Source organism: Diabrotica undecimpunctata, chromosome 6, assembly GCF_040954645.1.
Source record: "Diabrotica undecimpunctata isolate CICGRU chromosome 6, icDiaUnde3, whole genome shotgun sequence".
NCBI lineage: Eukaryota > Metazoa > Arthropoda > Insecta > Coleoptera > Chrysomelidae > Diabrotica > Diabrotica undecimpunctata.
Window position 1 is genome coordinate 4,352,144 of NC_092808.1, and position 18,100 is coordinate 4,370,243.

Here is an 18,100-nt window from a genome sequence, read left to right on the forward strand (position 1 = left end):
AAGAGAGGAGTAAGACAGGGTTGTGTTCTGTCACCATTACTGTTTAACGTGTACAGTGAAGCCATATTCCAGGAAGCGATAGCGGATCTGGGTGATGGAATCTCTGTAAACGGAAGAATAGTAAATAACATAAGATTCGCTGATGACACCGTTATAATGGCAGACACCCTGGAATCGCTACAAGAATTGGTAAATAGAATTAACGATTATTGCATTAGATACGGACTAAAAATAAATAAGAGAAAAACTAAATTCATGATTGTCTCAAAAACGCAACATGGAAATGAAAAATTAATGATAGAGCAAACCCAAATAGAAAAAGTAGAGACATATAAATATCTGGGAACCTGGGTTGATGACAAAAATGACCAAAGCAGAGAAATCAAAGTCCGAATTGAAACTGCAAGGCAAGCATTTGTGAAAATGAAAACAATGCTTACCATCAGAGACCTTCAGTTGCATCTCAGATTGAGGGCTCTAAGATGTTACATATTTTCTATCTTACTATACGGAATGGAAGCTTGGACATTGAAGAAACAACACATAAGGAAAATAGAAGCGTTCGAAATGTGGTGTTACAGAAGAATATTAAAAATTCCGGGGGTTCAAAGGATTACCAATGCTGACGTCTAAATAAGGAGTTAGAAATTATGAACAGCATAAAAAGAAGAAAACTAGAATATTTGGGTCACATAACCAGAGGAGAAAAATATGAGCTGCTGAGAATTATTATGCAAGGAAGGATCCAAGGAAGAAGAAGCATAGGAAGAAGACGCATCTCCTGGCTGAAGAACCTTAGAGAATGGTTTAACTGTAGTTCACTACAACTTTTCAGAGCAGCAGCTAACAAAGTGACCATAGCCGTTATGATATCCAACCTCCGATAGGAGATGGAACTTTAAAAAGAAGAAGACCAGGAGATTGGGAGACAATTATGACTCACGTCGGTAGGATCGCATCCCTGAAGTAGATCTATCTTCTACCTGGAACGTAAAAGAGTATCTACCCGCTACCCATAAGGTAGGCCATTAATAATTGACTGCGGCTCACTAAAAACATAATGATTCAACTTTTATATAAGGTAGATAAATAAGATTATTATACTGAAAAAATTTTCGTCGAAATTATAGTTTCGTAAAAAACATATTTGATCTAGTTAATATGCGTATGTGGCCGTTATGTATTTATTAATAATGATTTAGTCCCGGAGTGTTCATGGTCAGCTTTATACAGCGATTGCTAGAAGCGCGCGGGCGAGCAAGAGAGACGGAAGAGTCAAACAAGTAAACATGGCGCCGTGTGACCCATCATATCATATTTAGTGTATTTTGTACACGCAGTATCTGTAGATTTATCTCAAATTAGCAGTAAATCTTGTAAGATAAGTGCGTAAGAGTCATGAAACATTACAATAAGTGATAAATCAACATTTATAACTAAGTGCCAACTCTATATTTTCGTAATCTTGTAATTTTTATAGTCCTAACATTCAAATTATTGTATATTTTAGTGATTGTGTTGGAATAATCGATGATTGGAGTGAAGATAGTGTTAGCATAATGTAAACATTGTGGTTTTGTAATAGTACGTAGGCGAAATCGCTTTCTGTAGTAAAGGTAAGTACTTTTCAAATTTTTTATAGCATGACTTGAACTTTTTTTTATTAGCTCAAAGTATGATTCGATGTAATTTGTATCGCATTAATTGGCATTTCAAGAACATACTGATAATAAATAAGATAATCCTTGTACAAATTTTTGCACGGTATTGTACTATACTGGCGCCGCTGTGACTATCACTTTGGCGTCATACGCTGTCTGTCTCGATTCGACGATCGTTGCCCCCTTTTCCCGCACGGATTCCATCATTCCACCACATGTTGCAAACTCCGCGTCGTTGCCATATCCTCCGATATTTCCCCACAACGGTCGAATTTCTAATGTTTACTTTAGCAAGAACTGATTACAAGAATTTTAGTGATTAGTTAAGTACATAAATACACATATCGACCGTATCTGAGCATATCTACAATAACATCCATATTTATTCCACAAAATGACTCATTTTTACATGTATTTTTATTAGAATTGTGCTGTATTAAAACCATTCATAAAAATCAGTTTAATGATTGTGTTAATATTATATAACGAATGGTTTAACAATAAAAAATGATTTAATAGTTAATATGACTACTAATACAGTTTGATACAAAATTCTGCCTTCTTTACCCAAAATTAGGTCGACTATGTAGCACTCTTGAAATGTGAATTACAGAAAAATTAATAATTTGAGCTTTTTGGCTTCTTTCAAAAGAGTACTTACACAATGCACAACTTATGGTTGAAACATATCTAAACGGGAATCGATTTTATTCAGATCTGGAAAATACCTACGTGAATTTGTATAATTGTTGACATATGGAAGCATCAATAATATTCTCCTATTGTGCAACAGCATTACAAATATTCTCTTGGGAAAATATATCAGTTCTTCTTTCAATCCCAATACCATTTTGAACCGTAATCGTAATACTACCACCAAGTTCCTATGTACCTACTCAGCTAAGAAAAATGCTATAAACACATACATTTATTGCGAACATAAGTAAATAGGTCGATCTCTTCCCGTGAGAGTACAGTTATTTCCAGAAAAAATTATAATTTTATTATAGCTTTTTGCATATTGTCACATGAAATCATGAAAATTTTGATATTGAACCGTTTAGTAGTGGATGAATAGCTTCAGGTTAAAATGTAGTATTTATAGTTTCTCTTGACAGATTCCTTCATAGAACCCACATTAGTTCAATGGGGTTAAGTTCGCAATGATTCGGTGGTAGTCCCAAACTTTATCTACTTAATCTTTAGTTATTTCTCCATTTCTTCTTCTTCCTCCTCTTTATAAGCAATTCTGCTTGTTCATTGGCGGATTAATACCTCTATGGAAGGTTTTCTCTCCATCTTTTGCGCGGTCGTCCGATACTTCTTCTGCCGATTGGTGACTTATCTCTTGCTATTTTTACGACAATGGGTCTCCTCCATTCTGCTTATGTGGTTCTTCCATTCTTTTTTCTATTTTGTGTCCATTCATTTATACACTGTAAGTTACATTTTCTTCTAACGTCTTCACTTCTCTTTCGTTTCTAGTAGCGTTTGCGTTGTGGCTGTGTCGAGTCTTGTTTCTGAGGCATATGTCATTATTGGTCTTACACTGGCTTTATAAATTCTTGGCTTCATCTCAGTGTTAATGTGTCTGTTTCGCCATATAGTGATATTAAGGCATCCTGCCAGTCTATTTGCTTTTTCTGCTTGATCTCTCACTTCTTTGTTCAAGTCTCCATAATTCTTTTGCTCTTATGTTAAATCTGTGGACCAGTCTTTGCAGACTATCTTCATCTTGGGCTATCAATAATGCGTCGTCTGCGTAACAGAGTATTTTTATTTCTTTGTTTTCCATTATATTTTCTCTTCCTTTTTTCTTTGTTAACGCTTTTGATGATATCATCCATGATCAAATTGAAGAGCATGGGGCTCAATGAATCCCCTTGTCTTATTCCGCTGCCTATTTCTATAGGTTCTGTAAGTTTCCATCTATTCTGACCTCTATTTTGTTGTTTTGGTAAATGTTTTCGATAGTTTTTATAATATTTGGGGGAATTTCTCTATTATACAGAAGATGTATTACATATTTGAGTCTTACTCTGTCAAACGTTTTCTTTAGGTCAATCAGACACAGAAATGCTGGTCGACGCAATATACTCTAGTGATTTCTCAGTAATTTGCTGTATAACGAATATTGCGTCTGTACACGATCTCATCATCATCATATAACGGGGGTCCTACGGCGATTGCCGCTTCCCGCATTTCAGCCTCCATCTTTTCCTATCTCTCCAATCTCCCTCTTCTAAGCCTCTAGATTGCATTGTTTTTGTAATTTCTCTTCTCCAGGAATTTGGTGGTCTTCCCCTTTTCCTTCTTTCTGGCGGAACATACATTAAGGCTTTCTTTGGCCACCGCTCCTCCTCCATTCTCATCACGTGACCATACCATTGTAATTGCCTTCCTTGTATTCTATCTGAAAGAGTATCTCTAATTCCTGTACGGTTTCGTATTTCCTAATTCCTGATTCTTTCCATTCTCGATACTCGACATGACCTTCTAAGATAATCCATTTCCACAACGTCTACTTTATCTCGTTCATTCTTTGTCATCGTCCAACATTCAGCACCATATGTGGTAATTGGTTCTACAATTGCTCTGTATACGCGAAGTTTGGTATGCATCTTTATTTTATTAGACCACAGTAATGAATTCAGTATTCGGATGCATTTTTTCCCTTGGGTTATTCGGTTTTGTACATCTATCTTAACTCTGCCATCTGCTGATATGATGCTTCCTAGATATTTATATTGGTTGCAGCCTTTTATAACTGCGTTTTCAAGCCTCAGATCTGTGGTATTTCCTCCAATTTTTAAATATTCTGTTTTGCTTATGTTTACAGTAAGCCCACATTTGGCATATTCCTCAAATAATTTTCGATTCATATAATTTATATCTTCCTCATCGGTTGCAACCACCACCTGATCATCTGCAAATAACAATGTATACAGAGTTTCTTGTCCCACTTCGATGCCCATAAATCTACATTTATTTCTCCAATTCCTTAATGCTTCTTGGACGTATATTTTAAAGAGTGTCGGTGACAAACAACATCCTTGCTTTAGGCCTTTAGTGACTTTAAATTCATTTGAGGTTCTGGTTCCAATTTTTACACAACTAACTGCATTTTCGTACAATTTATATATCGCTCGGATATACGTCGAATCCAATCCGGACCTTTCGAGGACCTCAAACATTTTCTTTAACGGGACACTATCATATGCTTTCTCAAGGTCTATAAATACCAAATGGGTCTCTCTACTTCTTTCGACACGCTTTTCAATTATTTGTCGTAGGATAAATATATTATCAAGGCAGGATCTCCCGGTACGAAAGCCGCTTTGTTCTTCAATATCTTGTATCTGTCTTTCAACCCTCTTCTTTAATATTCTGCCGTACAACCGGCCCACAGAGCTCGTCACACTAATACCTCTATAATTGGAACAGTCTCTTTTATTCCCTCTCTTATATATGGAGCTTATATATGATTTATTCCAATCTTTAGGAATTTCCTGGTCTCCACACGTACATTTATTGAAAAGGTCTACTATTAATTCTAAAAGTGCAGTCGGCCCATATTTAACCAGCTCTATGGGAATGTCTCCAGGCCCTGCGGCTTTTCCGTTTTTAACCTCTTTTAAGGTTTCCGTCAATTCAGATAATGTTATTATAGGGATTTCCTGTCTTTCGTCTCTGTTGTCTATTAATTCCCTTATCTTTTCCTATCTGTACTCTACTCTATCCTCTTTCAGCAGTTTCGTATAATATTCTTCCCATTCATTTAACTTTATGAGAGAAATGTTGTCTTCACTTTTCTCATTTTTCCTAAACTGCTTTAATGTTTTCCAAGCTTGTGCCACTTTTGTTCCACCCATAAATCTGTCCAGTTCATCACATTTAGCCTCCCAGTTTATATTTTTCGCCTTATCCAGGTCCTTTTTAACTTCTCTATTCCATTTAGCGTATATTTCTCTGTCTTGAGGGTCTTTGGATTGAAGCCATGTGTGATATGCTTGTTTTTTCTTGAGAACTTTCTCTTCTAGTTCCGTTGACAACCATTCAGGTTTACCTTTTTTCCGATTTTCAACTTTTTCCAGTGCTTCATTTGCCGCTTCATGAATATATTTTTTAATTACCTCATACAGACTTTCAGGGTCTAAGTCCTTTGTTTCTATATTTTTTATTTTCTGAGCTATTCTAATTTTATATAAGAACTTTGTCGAATCTTGTTTAAAGCTTTCCAGGTTATATTTTATGTTTTCTATGGTTGTTCCTATGTCTGTTACTTCATCATTTTTGTGACTTGATTGTTCTCTCTTAAATGTCACCATTACTTTTGCAATAATCATATGGTGGTCACTTCCACATTCTGGCCCTCTAAACATGAATGAAATAGTCAATTATTGATTTTAAATTCCTGGTAGGCTGCGTCCATGTAAATTTGTGTATATTCTTATGGGGGAAGAAACCATTTAATATTTTCAAAGAATGTGCCTCGCAAAAATCTATTAATCTTTGACCATTGTCGTTCAGAATGTCTTCTCCATATCTCCCTATTATTTCACTGTTGTTGAAAACCCTGTTGTTCATCTGCTAAACTTATCCTCTGATTTATTAGCACTTGTAAAATTTTAAGCGTAGGATTTAACAAGTTTATACCTCTGTAGTTTTCTGGCTATTTTTTATCTCCTTTTTGAATAGTAGAATTAGTTCGCTTGTTCTCCATTCTTCCGGTATTTTATCGTGTTTCATAATTTTATTAATTAATGTTATTAATTGTTCTGTCATTGCTGTTCCACAATATTTCAATTAACTCGTTTGGTATCCCGTCTTTACCTGCTGCTTTTCTGTTCTTTAGGTTTTCAAGTATTTTCCGAACTTCCTGTACATTTATATTAAGTTCTTCATTTGTGGTAATGTCTGGTGTTTCCGGTTCTAGCGTCGTTTGTTCTTCCTCTGCATATAGCTTTTTTAGGTGGTCAATCCTCGTAACCTTTTCTATGTGTGTTGGTTCTATTAGTTCCTTTACCTCCGTTCTTTGAACTTTTATGAAGCTCCATATTTCCTTTTGCAGATCGTAAAAATCATGTTCCATTTCTTTCGAAAAGCGTTCCCAGTGATAATTTTTTTTCAGATATACTTTTTTGTTTTCCTTACATGTTTACTTCACTTCTGTACAAAACCATGGAGTTCTTCGCATTGGAAACGATTTATTTGTATTTATATTTCTTTCACCAAGAACTTCCTTGGCCGAATCTAAGATATTATATATATTAATATACATTATATTTTGTTATCATATAAATGCGTTTTCATTCGGATTTTGCACAATACGAATTTATGATCGCTTCCTATTTGTGCTGATGTTGGTGCTTTTACAGTTCCCCATTTGATCTCAGTAAATTCCCTCCTCTTCACATAATTAGGGGCACCATCTAATCACGCGTCTGTTTAAAAAGTGTGAAAAATACCCCTAGATAGTTTTAATGTACCAATGAATCGTTTTTAAAACGGAAAGAGGTATTACATTCTTTCAATACTTTTGAACATTATTTACATACAATACATTTGCGTCAGTTTTTAGTCTGCTTTCGCATACAATTAGGTATTTTAGTAAAAATGACAAAATGTGTTTGGTACGTACTTCGCATTAAAAATGCTTCTATGATTTTGACAAATTTGCTGAACTGTTTATAATTATATTCTTATCAAGGAATTTCTGAGGAAGATGTAGGTAAAACGTATACGAGCTCCTTCCCATACCAGTTACATTGATAAGAAAATTAAATTAGAAAATTAAATTAAAGAAAAATTAAAACTATTGATTCAACAAAATAATAATAAATTTAAAAAAAAAACGCAAAGAATATATAATTAAAAAAAAAAAAAATGTGAAACTTTACCACCGAGTTACATGTTACATTCCCTTTATTTTTAATGACATCCACAATTCTTCGAGGCATAGTTTTTACCAAGTTCTGACAAAATTCTAATGTAAACGAATCCCATATTTCTTGCAATTTTTCCTTCAATTCGTTGACGGACCTTGCAGGATGTTTTCTCAAAGCTTTTTTTATTTCGCGCCACAAAGTCTCTGTTGAGGACAAGTCGGGACTGTTAGAGACCCATTCCAGAAGTGGTATGCCATGGTCTTCAATCCATTTTAAACTCTTTTTTGAGGAATGGCAAACTGCGTCGTCCTGTTGGAAGACAAAATCTTCCGCTGATGTTAAAGGGTGTTCCATAATCCGTGAAAGAGATTCTTCTAAAATATTCAATTACTTATTTGTCCACGTTTACAATCCCATCGATCCTTCATACACCTTTTGGAACCTTGAAAAACCTGTATAAGATTTTTAGTTGAAATCGATGATTTTTTCACAGATTGACTGGGCTATAGAGAGGCTTCAACTTGTTAAATACCACCTTTAGCTTAGACCAAGTCAAAATTCTTCAAGAAGACATGTTCAACAACGTTTTCGTACTAGAGATCGTGTACAGATTTGACACAAAGCAAATTGTCGAGAATTAGAGTCTAATAGACCAGCGCAGTGACGAAAACTTACTGTTCTGTAGAAGAAATTTATTTCTTCTGAAGAAGACATAAACACTAAATAATTTTTATCGGGTAAAAAATCCAATAGTGGTATTTCTTGATAAGGGAAAATTTTGAATATCAACATTCGGCATCTGTTTTCTTATCAGCTCAAAAGAATGTGAATGAATTACAGTTAAAGCATTCCTTTTAGTGCTCGTGTACGCTAATGATGTAATGGGAACTTAAACATCAGAAAATATTTATCATCTTTCAGCTTTTTTTGGGAAACATGCCTTCATTTTTTTTAGACCAAAATTAACAATGTGCAAAGACAATCACGGAGAACTACTAACAGAGAAACAAAAAAGTTATAATGGGATGGAAAGAATACTTTAAGGAAAACCTAAATGCAAACAATGGAAATGATCACAACGAGACAATAAAAAACAGTAAACCTCCAGGAACGGACAGAGTTTTGGCAGAATTGTTGAAATATGGAGGACCCAAACTCTGGGGAAGAATCCATTACCTGATAAAGTTGGTATGGACCAAGGAGCAAATGACGGAGGAATGGGCAGTTGGTCCAGAAGAATAAGAAAGAATTCCAGAATTACAGACCAGTTACATTGCTAAATGTAATATACACAATCCTTTCTGGCATTATCTACACTATATTGTCAGAATACTTCGAAAATATAATTGGTGATTATCAAAAGATATTTGCGGAAGCTACAGATGTATCTCTGTCACCAGTACCTTTAGCAGGCTGTTTGGTAAAATCTTAAAAAACATGATTGAGAAAGAATACGAACCTCATGAAATTGAACAGCAAGCAGGATTTAGAGCTGGAAGATTTTGCGTAGACCACATATTTACCCTAACACAACCGAATGAAAAGAAAGTTGCAAGAAACCAGGAAATACATCTTTTATTTATGGATCTCACAAAAGCATATGACACGATTCCTGTGAGAAAGCTGTGGCAGTCTCTTGAACGATCTTCGTTAAATAGCACGATCATCGCCGCAGTCAAACAATTATACAATAAAGCATCATCAAAAATCAAACTAAACAACACCTTATCAGAAGAATTTCCAGTAACAAAAGGCTTACGACAAGGATTCTGCCTCTTTCCAATACTATTTAAGATCTATTTAAATGAAGCACTAAAACACTGGAGAAGATCATGTTCAGGAATGGGGATCCAACTTGACGACGATACAACATTATACACTCTACATTTTGCGGACGACCAAGTGGTAGTGGCAGCAGACAAGGAAGATTTAGAATTCATGACGAGACGGTTGTTTAAAATATATGAAGAATGGGGCCACTCTATAAATAGAAACAAAACGCAATACTTATGCATCGGGAATCGTTAATGAAGTAGAAGACTAATGTCTTGTTCTAATGGTCAACGAACATGAAACAATCAAGAACTGTGAGGAATATATATATTTGGGAACAACAATCAACAAGAGTGGGCGCACCGAAAAAGAGATAGAGCAAAGAATCGTGAAAGGAAAAAGGGTGATAGGATGCCTAAACCCGATGCTATGGTCAAAAGAACTATCAAATCAAAGAAAGCATCTCCTCTTTAACTCCATCTTTAAAAGTATAGTGCTCTATGGATGTGAAACATGGCAACTTACTAAATCCCTTGAGCGACGCCTACTTGCATTGGAAATGGACTTCTGGAGAAGATCAGCTAGAAAATCAAGGCTTGATAGAATACAAAATGACCATATCAGAAATATAGTGGGAGTCAAGTCAACCATCATTGACGAAATTCAAAGGAGACAACTGATCTGGTATGGTCATGTGAAAAGAATGGACGACGACAGGCTGCCAAACCAAATTTTAAAATGAACGCCAAGGGAAAGAAGGAAGAGAGGAAGGCCAAAACAATCCTGGCTGGGCGGCATTCAGAAGGCAATGTCGGAAAGAAACCTTCACCCTGGCGAATGGAATGACCGACGTAGCTGGAAACTGGGAACCGGAAGGCGGAGAACGCTATGAAAAACCGGAAAAAAAAAATGTATTGTACTACATAGAACTGTATAATATGTACCTGACTTCATCAGACTAATATAACTAATATAGACTAATTCACGTATTTCCAGTGAAAATCGTACATACTATGCTAATAAAAGATTGATGACATCGAAATTATTAGACAAAAGAACCAAATTGACTATCTACAGAACTTTGATTAGACCTGTAGTAACCTATGGTTGTGAAACCTGGGTAATGACGAAAAAAGAGGAAGCCCAACTCAGGACATTCGAGAGAAAGATACTGAGAAAAGTATATGGCCCGATGCAAGAGGAAGACGGCACATGGAGAATCAGGAGAAACGAAAAATGGAGTGGAGGGTATGAGATTGTAAGATTTGTCATGTTCAGTGACAAGAAGACACGAAAACGACAAAGAAGATGTTACAGTGGACGCCGGTAGGAAGGCGGAAAAAAGGAAGGCCCAGGACGAGATGGTTGGATGAAGTGGAAGACGACCTGAAAACAATGTATATAAGACAGTGGAGGAGAAGGGCCCAAGAGAGATCTGAATGGAAGGACATAGTCAGACAGGCAAAGACCCATCCAGGATTATGATACAAAAAAAAAAGAAAAAGAAGCTTTCTTTTTTTAGCTATCTATCAGTAGGTATTCGTCTATAAATGTTCTCGTTCTTCTAGCCTACGGTTTAATGTATACCTTATTTTTGGCGTCGGTAATTTGCTTACATCCCCTGTCAAACCAATAATTTCTTTATACTTAGTTTTCTCTACCGATTACCTCATATGCCATTTTGTGATGATTTTTCCCGATCTTTGCATTAATTAGAACACTCCCATTATCGAACAAACTGCAATCACAGTTAAGGACTTGATTTCTAGATTAATCTTTATGCCAACTATTCTTTCTGAGACACGTTTACAGTCTTTTACTTGGCTTGCAAGTTTCTGGTCGATGGCAAAAAGGGAATAGGTAGAAAGAGGAAGTCATGGCTGCGAAATATTAGAGACTGGACAAACATGACTGTAGACGAATTATTCCACTTTGCAAAACACAGAGAAGCTTTTAAAAATGTGGTCGCCAACCTCCGTTAATGGGGACGGCATAGGAAGAAGAAGAAGAGCAAGTTTCTGGTGTATCAATGGACGACCTCTTCTTTGGCTCTTGTTTTTTCGCAACACTCCTTTAGAACATTAGGTAGTTGATTAAGATAATTTGGCCTTGATCCTTTTTCTTTGTCTCTTGAACTGCGCAGGTATCAATATTCTTCTCTTTAAGTTCTTTGGTTCGTTATTTCTTGTTCTTTTGTGGATGTTACATTCCACATACCGTGTTCTCGAAGAATATTTTTATAAAATAGTTAAAATGGCACATCTAAGGATATGAGGCAGGATTTGTATGAATACGTTCAATAACAAGAACTGTCCACATAAGTGCAGAAACAAGAAAAGTCGGAAGAATCGCTATAAGTATAGATGCCGTGATTGTGATTATTATCTACTATGTAGATGTTTTAATATATTTAGTATCTCTACAATGAAAAGTAAACAGAGAAATTCCGGTATAACGTTTCGACTTTCCAGGGTCACCTGAAAGTTCTTATGACATTTTAATACATAATTAATTATCACCATCGCCTTGCGTAAGTGAATTCTGAATTCTAATGAATTTGCCTATGCATACTTATTATACGGAGACATGTTCGCTAGCCATTGCTGACCGGTAAAGGTGGGACATGTGTTGATAAACTGGGGCAACGATAACAGATACTTGGAACTATCATAGGTGAATATCGACGAGCAATTTTATTAGAAACATTTATCTATCTACTATGATAATGCTATTGGTGATGATCTTTCCTCCAATTTTTATTCATTCTGTAATCATGGCATCTTAGCCAGGCACTTATTATTTTTCATTTCTTCCAATGGTCTATTTTAACACCATTTCAACTGGCTTATGTTTTGCATTGCATTTTAAACCAATCTTATTTATTTGAAATGTTCTTAACTTAAATATTGTATTTTGAAGCACTAAACGTCAAGAGAAAGAAAACCACAGCAAATATCAAAAATCGGGAGAATAAGCCGGATAAGAAAGCATTTCGAAGTCTAACTCCTGAATTTTTCCCATTTTCATAACGCTGTTGTCAGGCGGTGCATTGTCTTGTAAAAACACCATTTTTTCTTCCGCATATGAAGCCATTTTTCGCTGACTTAGTGCTTAAATTTGTTCAATAATACTTAATAATATTGGCTATTGATAGTTTGGCCTTTTTCAAGATAGTCATTTAAAATTATGCTCTTGTAATCACAAACTACAGTGGCCATAACCTTTCCGATCCATTGATCTACTCTTTGCCGCTTCAGAGGAGTTTTGTAGGCTTCAGTCCACTGCCGTACATTAATTTTGTTCTCTGGTTTGCAGTATTAGATCCAAGTTACATCACAGGTTACCAATCGACGACCAAAGTCTGACGGATTGCGCTTCATAAGGTCCAAATAAAGGCCAAATCGGTAAAGGAGGTTACTTATCAGAGCACCATGTAGTGTTAAGATCTTCTTGATGTGCCTATTCGTTACGAATGTTGGCGATCATCATGGCAATCTTTATCTTATCTGCAGCAGCGCGGAAAAGCTGCACAGCTGTTGTATTGAACCAGATTCTGAGGTTCTTTAACCAAGATGTTCTTCTTCTTCCTGGACCTCGTTTTCCAAATATTTTTTCTTGCAGAATGGCTTAAAGGAGAGCATATGTGGATTCATTTCGCATAATATGTCCGAAGAATTGTAACTTTTGAGATTTGATGGTGGTCAGTACCTCTCGGTTCTTATTCATTCTTTTGAGGACCTCCTCACAATAATTTATATTAATTTATTATACAACTTATTCGATACAACAATTTATTTTCGACTAACTGTTCTCAGCAAAGTTCCCTCTTTAAATATAAAATGCCGTTATTTGAGAATTCCGGCGATTCCCCTTCGAAGAGACGAGAAGGTCATTCATACTGGTTTTGTTCGGCCTGCTTCTGGAAATTTCGAATCGTGGGTGACCCATCAGAATTCAGGTTGGCAAACAGATCTTTCAGCTGAGCGGCGAAATTACTAGAATAGAATAGAATTAGAAATAATATATTTACAGTTTTATGCGTCATAATATTTATCGTAACAATACATAAAAAAATTAAGCCGGAATATATTTACAGTTATTGCAAATTGGATTTACTAAAAGGTTAAATAAAAGTTGTATGTAGATCTTAAAAAGTTCTTTAATTTTCGAAATTCTTATTTCAAATACATAAACAATTGACTAAGGTGATTTAAAAACTCTTAGTTTTTATAATGACAGTTAATATATTTTTTTGCATAATGACATGTGATATAACTACTTGAAATTATAGCAATTAATGAGTTATTAAAGTGTGTTAAATCTCAGCTAGATTTACCAAATAGTTTGTCAGTTATACAATCTGTTTATCCCGAAGAGCGATTATTTAAACAACTGTAGTTCTGTAGTTGCCCAAACAGTGATTCTAGAGAAAATTTATCAGATCACAATCGATTTTTTGAGGGTTCAGTTTTTTCGATATATATAAAAAATTTCAACATTTTATCAAAATTATACGTTTTAAAATAAAAATTATTTAACTCACATAAGAGTAAACAACAAAATTGTTTCTATAGATCACAGATTGCGTATATTCACACCGTTTCCACCTTTAAAATACAACATTCAAGAGAGATATTCACCAATAATTTTTATTGGCAACAAGGCTGTCGATCTAGGGATTTCTAACGTCACTTGTTTTGACCTCTATCGCATGACGCATACCTATTGCTGTTTCTGTTACTCTTTAACCATCCGATTTCTAGGAACCACTCATTATTTGTTATGTCAACTTCTATTTTGAAACGCTGGCGATGCTTGTACGTCGTCCGGTTCCAAGAGGCAGGATCTCCCCGGCTATATTTACTAGAAAATATTGAAAATTCCAGATGGAACTCCAGGGAGGCTGCCTCGGATGTTTAAAAATAATTTGCAGTTTATTTTGTTTGTTTATATTAAGTTCATTTTGTTTTTTATTTATTAGAATATATTTGTAATCATTAATGCAACATAAGGATTGTTTAATCGAATTAATTTATTTGATTCCTTTAGTCAAGTTGGCCAGTCCCTTTAAGTTTAAGTCGAAAATAATTGATATGAATAACATTGTAACTCTACTTACAATGTTTTTCAACTATGAATTAAATAACATCTATACCTAAAGGATAACCTTTATTTTGATCTAATTACTTTTATCCTATCTTCTGTAAATATAAAGTTATTCAACAAAAGAACCTCATTGTAAGTGCAAATTTTGAATCATTTGGCGGAAAAAACGTTGTAACCAATGTTACAATATTGAAAATTTTTATTATTGATGAATATTTTTTATGAAAACAGTGTTACATTGTATACAAATGTTTTTCTCGAAAACATTATTGAGTAAGTTTTTTACAACTTCATTGTAAGTTGTGATACAAGAAAGCAAAGTAGTGGAATATTACTATAAAGAACATTCAAGTCAATTTACCAGGCTCTTCTAATCAGGAAGATGACATACAAGAAGTAAATTCTGTATTATTAACTGCTGAGCATAGTGAGCATGTCTTAAATCTTTAAAACTCGTGAAAATACTAGTTTGGAATTTTGTACAAAAATAATAACACCTATAGCATTTACGGCATAACTAACTTCTACCGATAAAAATAAGGTACCAAATGTTCACAGTGCCATTAAATACTCAAGATACATCGACAGCGGAAACTTCTACATTCATCAAAAGTACATGTTCATCATTAAATCAGTCTGTTAAGAAAAAACAATACTCAAAGAAGAAAAATCTGGGAAGGGAGAGACAAATGGATCCAAGTGTTTGTAAAATGAAGAAACTGGAACTCTGGACAAGAATATACATACTAATAAAACTGAAAAATTAACGAAAATGGGAGAATTGCAAACAAACAAACAGCAAATATTTATGTAGTTATGTTCTCAGACAGGAGAGAAAGCTTGTAAAGTTAAAAGAGTCCAGAACAAACTGGATATATGAATATAGTTTACAGTTAGCAGAATATCGACTCTAAGTTTGTAAAAAACATTTTTGAACACTTTTAACATAACAGATAAACTGGCTAATTGGCTATGCCAAAGCCATTATACAATAAAAAAAAAACAAAGCAAAAAAAAACCATAACAGATAATATGTGGTTAACTACAATATTCAAAAAAATTGATAATCATGAAGGTAGAGGCTTTATACCTGCAGTATAATGGAATATAACGCACGAATGGAATAAACTCTATTCCAGCGAGAGAATCCAACTACGCAAGAAAAGAACAATTAAGATGTATTTTAATGAGTCTTTAACGTTTCCCAAATTATTTTCACTGTTTAATGAATGGATGTTAGAGAATCGCCCATGCGATAAGCCAGCCAGCAAGTTACTGAGTTTAAACATTGCCCTTCATAACGCTGTGCTGGTTTCCAAAATTCACAAATTAAGGCACAAAATAATTCATTTTTGTCTCTACAGTTTGGTCTATTAATTGCACTTTTTCTGTAGAATGAACCGTTCTCTCAGAAACAAAGCTTGAAGCAGCCGGCGATTTTAAATGATTAAAAATTCTATATCTTTCGAGTGTCTTATCGACAAAAATCAAAGTGCGAGTTAAAAGTGAAAAGTGCTGCTTTAGTATTCAATTTTTGCATTTTGCCACAAATGAACTAGTTGCTATAAAGCTGTTAAATAAATAAACGTGTTACGATTATCATGAAATCAATAAAATTTATCCACTTCCGTTGATCGGTTGCTATAAAATTTTCATTGTCAAAGTTTAATATTTAAAACGTATAACAGGAAATTTCGATTTTAGATTTTGGCAACAAATTTGGCATTTGAAATATGCTGAATTTTAATTTTCACATTATATATAAAAGTTTCATTATTCTTAAAGAAGTCCTCTTTTTCATGTCGGCGATATCAAAAAATGAAATATGAACTTCAAACTCGAGCTATAAAATACTCCTGGTTCTTGTTGATGGATTTTGACGTTTCTTTTTATAATCTTACGTACTCTTTGCGTAAATTACGAGTATGCCGTTTGTTGTTACATTTAATGATAAATTAACCTTATAAATTTTTAAACAAGATTAAAAAACAATTTTGAAGGTTGTTTTTAGGACGATTTTTTTATCCTTGTGACCCCTCATAAGGATAAAAGCAAAGATAATGACGATGAAAGGCAGTTGGTTAATAATACGGCGCCTTAGATCCAATAAAAGGGTTGTTGAAAGTGATTTATTAGAATTTCAGTCAAGACTACCACGAAAAATGATTGCAGATATTTTTAAAGTATATTTCATATAAACTTATTAATTCGAGAATTCCAGAATTTATAAACAATATCCACTTCATTCGCGATTAAGAGAAAAACCTTCATCAACCGCTTGGGATAAAAATTAAGATTAATTGGAGATTAAAAACTAAATAACGAAAACAGATGACATTTGAGATGACATACTGAAAAAGGAATTTTTAATGATACATTCAGATCACAGTTAAAATTAAAAAAATTTCTTTTTCTTAATTTTTATTACTTTAATAAACTGGTATTATAACTTCTTGTACTTAACAAAAATCATCATCAAACCGTGGTTTTTCCACTCCTCAAATATAAAATATGTAAAAGAATTTTTTCTTTAAAAAAAAAGAATGATAAACTGTGTCAAATCAAACTTGCCGTGTAAGGGAAATTCTGTTATTTTCGAAACCCATAAAAATTACATTAGAGATGGTTTATCGATGAGTCACGTTCTTGTTATGAGTTTATAATAAACCAGTTTCTTTTCTAATGTAACGTTTTACATTAGTATCTTTAATTACTTCATCAAAAATTCACGATTTTGGTCAAAATATGTTGTTAATTATAACAAGGTTATTTTTACATGTATCCTATATACAGTGAGTAACTGAAGGTTGGAATAAATTCGTTAAACGCTTGATTTAGCCATTAGGAAAGAAAAGCTCAGACAGGTTCGATTTTATTCTTCATTTGTGCATTTTTGCTGAACTCATATTTTTGATGACTGCATCACTGTTCGAATTATGGCGTCATTATCATTTTTTTTTAATGGTAATACTTTATTTAACGCTATTTTGTCGAAAAGAGCGCATTTTTTTGTATATGAATGTCATATTTTTTCTTATGTCAGTCATATCGTATAAAATTTCCAGATATTAATTCGAGAATACTAAAACACGTATTTTTCTAATTTTCCTTCCGCCGCTGCCTGCAAATAATTTTTGAAAATTACTTTTTATCGGTACGGTTTAAATCTTGTAGTCGATAAAAACATATCTCATTAAGACTAAACTGCACTAATTCTCTACATTTCCTTGGATAATGAGTCTTTCTACGTTTTCTCTGTCTGCTCTCATAACATGTCCAAAGTGTTTTAATTGTTGGAGATGGATTTTGCTGGATAGCCGTTTGCTGACATTTAGCTCATTTAAAATTGAAATATTTATCCTGTGGTTGGTCCACGGAATTCATAACAACCACAGCTCAGCTTGCGAAAATCCAATGATAAGCCGGTCCAGTATCTTTTCCTGTGTGCCTTATCTTGATACTGCCGGTCGTTGCTGCCCTCCATCAGGAATATTTAACGACCTTCTGGTCGAGGTGTGGGAATGGAAGGATATCTGGGGGTTAGGTGGAGTACAGGATTGGGACCTGTTTTCTGCTAGGGGGAGCTTATGTAGCTGGCGTAGGGGCAGGGTTTCCAAGCCCTGAAGTATCTGTCCTTTACTGGGAACTGTAAAAGAGTACTACTCTACTATA

At 34.4% G+C, this 18,100-nt stretch overlaps 1 protein-coding gene across 1 annotated transcript in view; it reads left to right on the forward strand.

Annotated features, from left to right (window-relative positions):
- The first annotated feature begins 1,265 nt into the window (after positions 1–1,265).
- The window catches only part of shn (zinc finger protein schnurri), a 78,315-nt gene continuing 61,480 nt past the window's right edge, over positions 1,266–18,100 (forward strand). Inside the window, exon 1 of the mRNA XM_072534035.1 lies at positions 1,266–1,616. The gene's annotated coding sequence lies outside the window, so the exon portion shown is untranslated. The remainder of the gene's footprint in view (positions 1,617–18,100) is intronic.